This window comes from Microcebus murinus, chromosome 1, assembly GCF_040939455.1.
Source record: "Microcebus murinus isolate Inina chromosome 1, M.murinus_Inina_mat1.0, whole genome shotgun sequence".
Lineage (NCBI taxonomy): Eukaryota > Metazoa > Chordata > Mammalia > Primates > Cheirogaleidae > Microcebus > Microcebus murinus.
Window position 1 is genome coordinate 101,135,526 of NC_134104.1, and position 11,975 is coordinate 101,147,500.

The 11,975-nt window shown below is 33.4% G+C and overlaps 1 protein-coding gene across 2 annotated transcripts in view; it reads right to left on the minus strand.

Annotated features, from left to right (window-relative positions):
* The window catches only part of RSRC1 (arginine and serine rich coiled-coil 1), a 412,093-nt gene that overhangs the window by 68,906 nt on the left and 331,212 nt on the right, over nucleotides 1–11,975 (minus strand). The gene's annotated exons all lie outside the window — the stretch shown is intronic.

Here is an 11,975-nt window from a genome sequence, read left to right on the forward strand (position 1 = left end):
ATATTTTGGTTCTGAAGCCCAATGAACATCTATATTATTACTATGCTGTTGAGGTCAGCAGCACTACAGCAAGGCTTGATCCAAATTACCAGCAATAATGGCTACCTCAGTTGAATAGGATTCAACAAGACCACAGAATCCTCTCCTTTTCTCTCATTGCAACAATTCTTGCCATTTCCAATGTCTTTGCAGTAGTCTTTTATAGCCTTGGAAAGTCTGAGTCATCGCAACTTCTAAACTCTTAGCAAATTCTGCTAATTCACTAACAGTATACAGAAAAACATGGCAGGCATCTGAGTTGTGTGTTACTCATAATTATAAAGGTATTAGCTGGGTGTGGTGGGTCACATCTGTAATCACAGCACTTTGGGAGGCTGAGGCAGGAGGACTGCTTGAGGCTAAGAGTTCAAGACCAGCCTGGGCAACAAATAGTGAGACACCCTCTTCTACAAAAAATAAAAAAAATTAGCTGTGCATGGTGGTGTATGCCTGTAGTCCCAACTACTCTGGAGGCTGAGGTAGGAGGATTGCTTCAGCCCAGGAGTTGCAGTTCAAGGTTATAGTGACCTGTGATTAGGCCACTGCATTCCAGCCTGGGTGATAGAGCAGGACCCTGTCTCTTTAAAACAACAACAGCAACAACAACAAAAAACAAACTATGAAAGTATTAAATCAATTAGTGTACTCTGTCACAAGCAGAATTCTTTCCTTTGAAATCAGAATGAGACACTATTACCTTGAAGAGGGAGGAAGGAACTGCCTGGATCTCATTACTCTTATCTCTCCCTCTTTAGCCACTGGTATATCATTGCTATTGTTAGCAACAATAGCTAACCTTTATTGGATGCTCAGTATTTACTAAGCTTTGTGTTAAGGACTTTACATACATTAATGTAATGTTCACAACTCTTCAGGAATAAGAAAATAAAGACATAGAAGTAGAGTGATTCATCCAAAGTCAAAATGTTACTAAAGTGTTGCTGATATTCAAATCATCATGTTTATGACTTCAATTTATGCTCTCAACAACCAAGCATATTGCACCCTTGTCCTCATTGACATATACTGGGATTACTTCTACATTAAGAAGAAGGCACACAAAGAGCTCTTGACTAAGAAGACTCAGTAGCCTCTTAGGGATAGGGCTTGGATTATAGTAGTTTATAATAAGGTAAAAATGTTCAGAATTAATCAGACTTTGATTTTATTTACACAAATTCAGCTTTCTGTATTCTAAAACAGTGATTAGTTATCTAATCATACTAAATTTGCACAAATAATCAAGATAAATTATTTTCTTTGAACAATATTCTCTATTCCATTTCTTAATTTTATACCAAGTATGTTATACTAGAATACCTATAATTTAGAAAACATGTTTATCATATATGTTATACTAATCCTTCATTTTCTCTCCATCACTTATTAGGTCATTAAATATGAAATGTCTGATTTTGAATCAAAAGTGTAGTTTATTGTATCTAAAACAAGAAGCAGTTAATTAATCAAAGTATGCACAATTAATCAAAGTATGCACCTAAACTATCCACACAGTTTTGCCAACTTAACAGCAGTTTGTTTATGCCAGCAGTGAAGAAGCCTAGAGAGTGCGTAGTGATGAAATCAAAAAAGGCATCTTCCACAGCTTTTTGAGAATTGAATATTGTTCCTTGCAAGAAGTGGTCCAAAGCCTGGAAGCAGTAGTAGTTAGTTGGTGCATGGTTTGGTGAATACAATGGATGACAGACAGTTTCTAAGTTCAGTTTCTACAGTTTGATCAGTGTTGTTCGTATGACACATGGTTGAGCATTGTCTTGCAAGAGGACTGGCCTGTCTTTATTAACTAATCTTGGCTGCTTAATTGTAAGCATCCTCATTGTTTTGTCCAGTTGGTTGCAGTAGGTATCCGCTGTAATTGATTGACCAGTTTTCTTGAGGCTATAGTGGATAATACAAGCACTGGACCATCAAACAGATACCGTTAGCTTTTTGTGGTGAATATTTGGTTTTGGACTGTGTTTTTGCACTTCATCTTTATCCAACCATTGCCCTGAACACTGGTGATTGTCAAAAATATCCATTTTTCATCACATGTAACAAGACAGTGAAGAAACAATTCGCCTTTATGTCATGACAGTAAAGAAAGGCAAGCTTTGAGATTATTTCTCTGCTGACATTTGTTTGGTTCAGGTGGAACCCATCTATCCAGCTTCTTTACCTTGCCGATTTGTTTCAAATGGTCCAATATTGCTGGAATAATAATGACAAACTTTGCTGCTAATTCATGCAAAGGTTGAGATGGATCCACTTCCACTACAGCTTTCAGCTCATCATTATTCACCTTGGTCTCAGGTAATATAGTAAGATGGTTTTAGAAAATATAGGACATAGGATATCATATAATACCAGAAAATTAAAATAAACTTATATACACTTTCAAGAAAGGTCAATTACAGTAAAGATGGTCATTATATATATATTTTTTTCTAATAGCAGACAGAAATAAGGCTGATTTTCTATAAATGTTTTTAGAAATAGGATTCTTTTTGGATGCCCACTATGAATCTCTAAGAGTAAGATTAAGGTTTATTAGTCTGCTGGTAAGGTTAACAGTATATGTAGGGAAAGAAAATATTTTTGCAATAAAATATTCTATTTAGAAACTAGATCTGACTACATTATTTACAGTACATACTGACTAACATGTAATCAATCACTTAGTATCCTTAGAATATTTATCTTTGAATATGTTATAGTCATGTATCTTATGGTCAAAGATAGATTGTAAGGTATGCTACAGGAGATAAACATTTATTGACTCAAACTGGGTTTCAGTCATATTTCTTTTGATACAGCTAATAATTTGTTATAGTGAACATATTCTGACATCATTAAAGTTATTAACAAGACTTGAATCTTACTAATGCTAACAATATGAATTTCAAAGAATATTTGAATTTCACCTGTTTTCCTTTAACAGGTCATTACTATTTCTAGATATTAATCCTATAATTAAGGCAGAATGTTCTTACTTTGGCTAAGTCATCATCTTACGTAAATAAAACTTGATTCAGACACTTGCTAACTTTACAACCACTCTATTGATCTTTGCAATACCGTTTCATTTTGCTGAGAAGATGGAGAAGTACGACTTTGCACGGTATTAACTGATCCATCTTCGGCTTCTGATTCAACAGACAAGAATCATATATTCACCACAGGAATAATTTTTGCCAGCACAGTTTCATTTAAAGGCACTCTTGCAATGGCATTTCTAAAATTAGAAGTAGGAGTGAATTTTTGGATGATTGAATTAAATGCAAATATTATAAAATTATAATTCTTGACTTTCTTTTAAACTGATAACTACAAAACATGATACAGTTTTTAGGTCAACTGGATGTATTTCTTCTGGCTTAGTAAACAGAGAAACATTTTTCTTCATGTAGTACCATGTTACTATTATATTCAAAATACTGGCCTTAAATAACTATAGGTGATGGGTAATACTTGTCAGCATGAGCAGGTGAATAAAATCACTTTTTACATGTGATATTACCTCCTTTCATATAATGAAACTGCTACACAAAAAAGTTTCACAGAAACTTTTAAAATCAAAATGAAGTTGTAATTTACCAAATAACAATTATGACCTACAAACTTTTGAGTACTTTTCTTGATATTTAGAGAAAAACTTGTGAAAATAAACTTTAGTAAAAATTTGACCTACTGTTTAGCCTTGTGATTAAGTTTTACTGTTAGGTCAAATTTTTAATTAATTTTATAGGAGTATTAGATATTTAGGCTAGATATTTTTCTTATGTGAAGAACGAATGAGAATCTCACATTTTTACAATCTCGTGTTTTACACTAAGATATCTAGGATACTGTGAGAGTAAAAATAGGTACAACTTTATAGAGAATTGAAGTACAGGAGAACTATCACATACAATACATATTATCTGCTACCTGTCAGGCACTATTCTAAGTGCTTTACATATATTAACATCAGTGAGTAGCTATTTTCATTAGCCTCATTGTATAGATGAGAAAATTGAAGCACAGGTAAAGAGTATATAGTTAGTAAGTAACAAATTCAATCAGGAAGTTTGGCTCCAGACAATTACTCTTCAATATGCCAAACTTCTTTATAAATAACTACATCTGAATCAAACAATTTTAAGAAAAAGCAAGAGGACAGTCACCAAGGAATGTTTTTATCTTAGGATAACAGAATCAAGATAATGCTGCTAAACTGAGAAAATAAAAGTTTGTATTTAATGACAATATATTTTAAACAGAATTTTCTCTGAAGGTGATACAGGCTTTAACACTAGAGTGAGTTAGAGCTAGCTTGAAAAAAAATCATGAAGTGTATTTTTAGAAAGTAATTTTTCCTCACAAATAACAGATAGTATGATAAAATCAACTTGCTTCTGTACTAGTATTTCATTGCTTCTATAAGAACAAAGAAAACTCAAGTTTTCAAGTAAAATAAAAATTTTATCCTGATCTTGAAAAGAAACATATAAAATATAGTTTCTGAAGTTTCAATAAATTCAATCTAATAAAAACAGAAAATATGATGTCTTACTTTCATGTATATTTGTGTCTCACTTAGTAATATCTGAACAATTTAGCCAATAACTATATATTACTATATCTTATACTCTTTGCTACCATTTTAGGTCCATTAGACATGCCTTTCTAAATTGACAGTAAGTTCCTTGAAAGCAACAGAGAACTATATCTTTCATTTCTGCATCCCTCAAGGTACATACTATGGTGAATACCCAAAATTGTGCTAAAAAACAAAAAAGAGAAACAACTAATACTTTATAATGTCTATAAAACACATTTATATATACTGTATCACCACTACATCTTTAGATAGTAGCTAGGTTATTATAATATTTATTAACAGATGGGGAAATTCAGTTCAAAAGGACCACCTAATGTCACACAGGATGAGAAAACACTAATCCCTATTTGAATTTACTTTATCATTTGTCTTCATGTTTATTTTCTGTCACCCTCCACTTTTAGAATGTAAGCTCTTCAGTACAGAGGCTTTGATTTTCTTTGTCACTGATCTATTCACATGGCTTAGAATAGCACCACCCTTCATGTTGTGAATGTTCAGTAAATATTTTTTGAATTGATAAAAGTTACTAAAGGGATAAATTGATAAAAGGATAATCATACTTGTGTGTTACAATTCTGAATAATAACAATAGTGTATATCTTTATAGTACTATGTAGTTATTAAATGCTTTTGTAAATACTATGCCATTTCATATAATAATGATTCTAGGCAGATTTTATCATCTTCCCTACTTTAAAGTCACCATGAAGTTAAGTGACTTATTCAGTCACAGAGCCAGGAAATGGCAGACTGGGGACTCGACTAGAGGAAGCTAAGGCTATTTCCAGTAGAGCTCAGTTCACTCCTTAGATTGCACTAGCTTCCCCTCAGCTACTCCCAGGATTGCACACCTGTGGGCATTCAATATGTATGTCAGCTTCCTAATGTTTAATTTATACTGGAAATAGATGATTGAATAGAAAACCTGTACCTTTGAGTTGGTCTTAAAATTTGTGTTTGTAGAGAATAGAATATATTTAAATCATTAAGAAAATACATGATAGTCAGCCAGCGGAGGCCTAATAATGGTTAAACAGGTATCAGTCCATCTGTATTTCATGAACATTTTACTGAAAACAAATAAAATGGATATAAACTGGCTTCTAAATCCATAAAGAATACAGTTGAATACATATGAAACAAAAACAGTTATTACTTAGCTATTAGGAAAATAAGGGAGAATTCCTTCTTTGTTAAAAAGTTAAAAATGAATTAGCACACATTTATCGGAAGCATTAAAACTGAGAAGCAAATAGTTGATGCTATGTAATATGACACAGATAAAACTATATTCAAAGGAAAGGTTAAAAATATTTAGCAATCAAGTTCTTGCAGACATGGAATCAAGGGGATTATAAAGGACAAATCACTGCTGAGGGAAATAAGACAGATGGCTAGGATAAATGACTGAGTGTTCTTGAGTGAATTTTTTTTTTTTTACTAAATAAGAACTTGAGGAAAAATATACAATAAAGCAATGCATTCAGGCAAAACAGATTAATTTTCTTCTTAAAAATAGCATTCTGGCCGGGCGCTGTGGCTCACGCCTGTAATCCTAGCTCTTGGGAGGCCGAGGCGGGCGGATTGCTCAAGGTCAGGAGTTCAAAACCAGCCTGAGCAAGAGTGAGACCCCGTCTCTACTATAAATACAAAGAAATTAATTGGCCAACTGATATATATATAAAAAATTAGCCGGGCATGGTGGCGCATGCCTGTAGTCCCAGCTACCCGGGAGGCTGAGGCAGAAGGATCACTCGAGCCCAGGAGTTTGAGGTTGCTGTGAGCTAGGCTGACGCCACGGCACTCACTCTAGCCTGGGCAACAAAGTGAGACTCTGTCTCAAAAAAAAAAAAAAAAAAAAAAAAAAAAAAAAAAAATAGCATTCTAACATTAGAGCTAATATGTTAAAAGATTATACAGACATAAATATTTCTTGATTATTTTTTTCTTTTTATTTCAGCACATTACAGGGGTACAAATGTTTAGGTTACATATATTGTCTTTGCCCCACCCAAATCAGAGCTTCAGGCGTGTCCATCCCCCAGACGGTGCACAACGCACCCATTAGGTGTGAATATACCCATCCCCTCCTCCCCATCCCACCTGCCTGACAGCCGATGAATGTTATGACTATATGTGCACTTAATATATTTTTAAATACTACATTATGAAAGATGTAGAACTATTAAATCTCACACACAGAAAACTCAAATTTCCTAGAGGAATATTTTAAATATTATAATGGAAAGAAATTTTGAATGTTTAAATCTAAGAGGGAAATAACATTGTATGTTACAATGAGTAGCCAATTCATGAAGAGGGCCAGAAAGGACAATCCTCTTACTTCTGTCTAACCCACTTACATCAACATGCCAACTGAATAAACAGTGACTCCTAAATGATATCCATGTACCTGTTAACTTCTCCCTTCAACTTCACTCCAACTTTCTTATAATGGGTATCTAAAAGGAATAAAGGATGCTTCAGAACCCCCAACATTCATCTTTTTCCCTGGATATTAGGCAACAAACCTCAGTGGAGGAAAAAGGGATTATAACAGTTCTCTCTCTGAGAGACCTGGTGCTAAATGTGTTTTATGCTAGGAACCACAAAACTCTGGGACAGGTACAACCTCAATGAAAGGGACCTGAGAAACCAGATACTTAGGTGTGGTCCAGCCTCTGAAGGTTAGGTGTGGAGGGGACAACTATGAGTATCTCATATGGCCCAGCTAGTCTGTAGGGAGAAAAGCTGATAGAGATTATGGGACGAGGACACAGACATGCTGACAAAATGTGCCTCTGTCAGGGGCACCTCACCTGCTGGGTGTCCCAAAACCCAAGTGAGTCAACCTAATATGGGTACAGATCTAAGTGAGGACAGAAAGTTTTACAGTAAACAAATGCTTAACAGCTGAGGGCAGGACCCAGAGAAAAAGGCAAAAGATAGAGGAAGAAAGAATGAAATCATATTATTTTTGAACACTGATTGTAAGAGTTATGATTTATGGAAATGTATATTGGAGTCAGACTGCCTGAATTTGTGTCCTGGCTTTACCATTTATCAGCTATAGAACAAGCTATTAAGCACTGTGCCTTAGTTTCCTATTGCTCTTATAGTACAGGAATAATAACAGCTCAAATCTCATAGACTTCATGAGGATTAAAAGAGTTAAAATACGTGATGTACTTAGAAAATTGCCTGGCACCTACTTTGTCTTTCACTTACTAGTACCCTTTACCTTACCTTCACCAAAGGATTATAAATATAAAAGATGAAATTAAAGCTAATCTATTTTACTTCTTGTCAATCAGCTGTGGCAAAAGATTTGATGAATTTCAACTTAAACAAATGAGACTTGAGGATTGCTCTAAGTTTTAACTTGAACTGTCAACTGCTTCCATGAATAATTTAGAATGGATTGCCTAACACTTTTGGAAACAAAAATATTTGAAGTAAAAAAGCTAACAGATGAGTAGAGCTATTTTGAATAAACACAAGGAAAAAAAGAATTCAAGAACTACTATACTTATACCACAGATAAGAATTTTATATTAGAGAGGAGTCAAATGCAAAAAAAGACTGTTATGCTTATAAATGGATTTACAACATAATTAGCACCCTTAAATATCTGCTAAATTAATTATATATTTTAAAAGTATAGTTAGAACATTTCAAATACATAAAGAGAAAAAGAGAAAGTCATGTATTAAGTCAAAGAATAAGAAAAAAAATAGAATTAAAAGGTTTAATACTATTCATTTTCCTATAATATAATCTCAAATTAGAAAAAAAAAGTGGGAAATTGTAAGCCTTCACTTTAAGTATTTAGTTGATTTTTACTAAAAGATGTTATTTTCCTATACCTCAACTAAAGTGAGAAGAGTTAGCAAATGGCTCAAGAAAAGGGGGCCCCTCATCAATGTACTAGTTATATTCACTAAGTGGAAAATCATCTGAGCTATATAAGGCCCATGAAAAGCACTCTAAATAAGGTACCATTGTTTAAAGGGTAGAAGGTAAAGTAGATGTCCTGGACAAGTTTTGGTGTGTTGCCTGACTTTTATCTTGGATACATATTTGCAAACATAATCATGTTATTGATTTAAGAACACTCAAAGGAAGGAATTACATAATAGTCAGATGAATCTGCATGGCACAGATCTTACTATGCTAATACAATAGCTTTTCTGAGATAACAGATAGTGGATAAAGGGAGCTGGGTAGACGACATTTATCTACATTTCACAATGCTTTCAACCCTGTACTGCATATCAGCATGCCAAAAAATTAAGAGATGAATTGTATAAATGATGTGACAGAGTGAATTACTAGTGTCTTATAGGTTGAAAATAAAGGATTATTATTCTTTCAGATATGGAAATACATACACACACACATACTGATGTATATATCAGGTTTCAATTTGGAGCTAGACTAATTAAGTGAAATAAAATAAATGTAGCTTATACATTAATCATTTTCAGGGAAAGGTTAATTTGATAGCATTCAAATATCTAGACAACCCACAAGAAAAAAATTTTAGAAGCAAGCATCAAGAACAACAAAGAATCTAGGAAGTAATTTACTTTTACCTATAAAAAATAAATAAAGCAAACTTACTGAATGAAAAACACAACTTTTATCTTTTGAAATTAGTGTCATACAGGTTATTTCACCACTAGAATTGTTCTTCAACATCTGCAATGATAATTTTCTTGTTTTTGGATACACAGAAAATTCAGTGAGCTCAGGAAAGATAAATCCATATTAGCAAATATCGATAGTATTTTGACATTCATTGGTTTCATTTTATATGGCTGTAATTCGGGACATAACAAAGTTCAGTTATACTTTCAATGAGATTATTTGGAATCCATTGTAAGCTCAAGATAACCTACTTAACTATAGGTTTAAAAGAATGAAGGGAAACTAGTTATTCATTTATTCATTCGCCATGCAATCATTCAAGAAACTGAGTTTCTACTATGTGTTAGATACTAAGTTCTCTGTAATTGTGGTGTTTGTACTAAGTACTGGATACTAAGTCCTCTACAATCCTGGAGTTTATACTCTAGTTAGGATGATAGATTTGTAAAGATGCTAATTAAAACAGCTATGATTGTAAGAATACGCATTTTCAACAATTCTCAGGTATTAAATGGAAAAGGTACTATATAACTATCACAAGCTAAATACAGGGTCAGTTTGACTTAGTGAAAAGTCTAAAATAAAAATCACTTTAGAAAAAATAACAATGTTCAGGTATCTATACTTAAGAAATTCTTTAAAAAGCATCATTTTAAAGATGCATGGTCTATCTTAATGGAAAAAAGACCATTAGAAATATCAATTACAAACATTTAAGTGAGGGGTTCTTAAGTATTAAAAAAGTTTGTTTCACTAGGACAGTATTTATGTTACTTTTTTCATAAAAATAAATCACCTATCAATTCCAATATCCATGGTTACTATCAGTGCCATTCATTTTCAACTGATTATGACTCCAATTAAGATCTGAATTAATGAGCTTAAGCTAATAATTACTGTAACATACTTTCACTGTGTTGGTTGGTAATAAGTATTAAACTTGTGATTTACAGTACCACAGTGTTTTGTAAGGGCCACTATGTTATTAACATAGCAGTACTTAAACACTATAATTTGCTTAGACTGCTTTGCATTTAATATTACATCTATTTGTGCTATGGGCATACCATAAGCATTACTGAAATCAGATAGATTGCTTCTACTAAAAATGCCAAGATGTGCATTTTTGGAAGCCAAAAGAGGATTCTACTGAGAATTCTACTGAGGATTCTTGCCATTGGAATTTATTTGTTTTCTCAGTATAAAATTAGTTGATCCTGGACAAGAGCACAAAGTCAGGATTTCTGGGGGTCAATAAGGAAAGGACACTATGCTATATATGTTATAAGAAAACTATATTTATATAAGAACACCATACTATAATATACATGTATAAATTCATCCATATTTAGTTTGAAACTATTTACTTGTAGGGTTCCGTCTCCTACATCCACAGAAGTTTTTTTTTTTCTTCTTTTTTTTAGATGGGCTTTGGAGACTTGGCTCTGATGAGAAGCTGCTTATAGCATCCTAAACCATGGTACTCAAACATTTGAGGTTCAACTGGATCTCAGCTTCCATTTGGAGGCTCGGAGTGGAAATTTTTTTCTGGTTGCTGTAGTAAAAGATGTATGTACTAAGGTAAAAATTTCAACTTTCAGATTAAGATAGCACTCAAAGTCCAAATTTTGGCATACTTTATTTGGCTTCAACTTTCTGAAAGTTCACAAGCGGAAATAGTTATTCTGCTAAATTAGCCAGTAAAGTGACATGATTGCCAGTCCAAATGGATCATCAACTTCACTCACTGAGAAAAATTTGCCTGAATCTTGCTTTAAGCACTGTAATTCACAACAGTATATGCATATAAACCTCTGTGAAGAAAAAAGGTAAATCTTCACTTATACAAATCACAGATAGCAAACTGAAGGGGTAATACAAATTTGTTAGGGGAAGTAAAAATGTGCTTGATTTGTTTCCATAATATTTTAGGGGGATGGCCTAAATGTTATTAAAAGAAAATATTTAATCCTTAAAAATTAAAACACAAATTTATTGATTTCAATTGTTTATTTCCAACACTTCAGACTTTTCTGTTCTCTCTTAACAGCTTTTTTTTTTTTAGGGAGTAACAAACTTTATTTATTTTTATTTTTTCATCATATTATGGGGGTACAAATATTGTTAAGGTTACATATATTGCCCTTGCCATACCCCCACCCCCCATGTCAGAGCTTCAAGCGTGTCCATCCTCCAGGTGGTGCGTGTCACACTCATTATGTAAGTGTACACCTATCCCCTCCTCCCCCTTCCACCTGCCCGCCACTCGATGAACGTTTTTTGTTTTGTTTTGTTTTGTTTTGTTTTGTTATGGTTTTTGGGTTTTTTTGACATTTAGTTATATTTTATATCTTTGCCTCTGGCTTAGAAGGGTGAGAGGTAAGCCCTTCCCCTCTACAATGCTCACCATATCCCTAAGATGTAAGTCTCTCCCCACCCTCGAATCTCTGGTGAGCACTACCACCATTTGAGCACCATAGTTTTAATCAGTCAGTACCAAATAGCTTTATAAAAATAGTTTTGTTGACATGAGGATGTTTCTTCATCACTACTAAAATATTTCAAAACCTATGGATAAATTCAATCCATTTCTATGACTAACTTTGATAATTTGTTAATGGTGAAGATAAAAGTTAGAAGGAAACAAACGAACATCAGCTCTACTACCCTCCCAATTCCC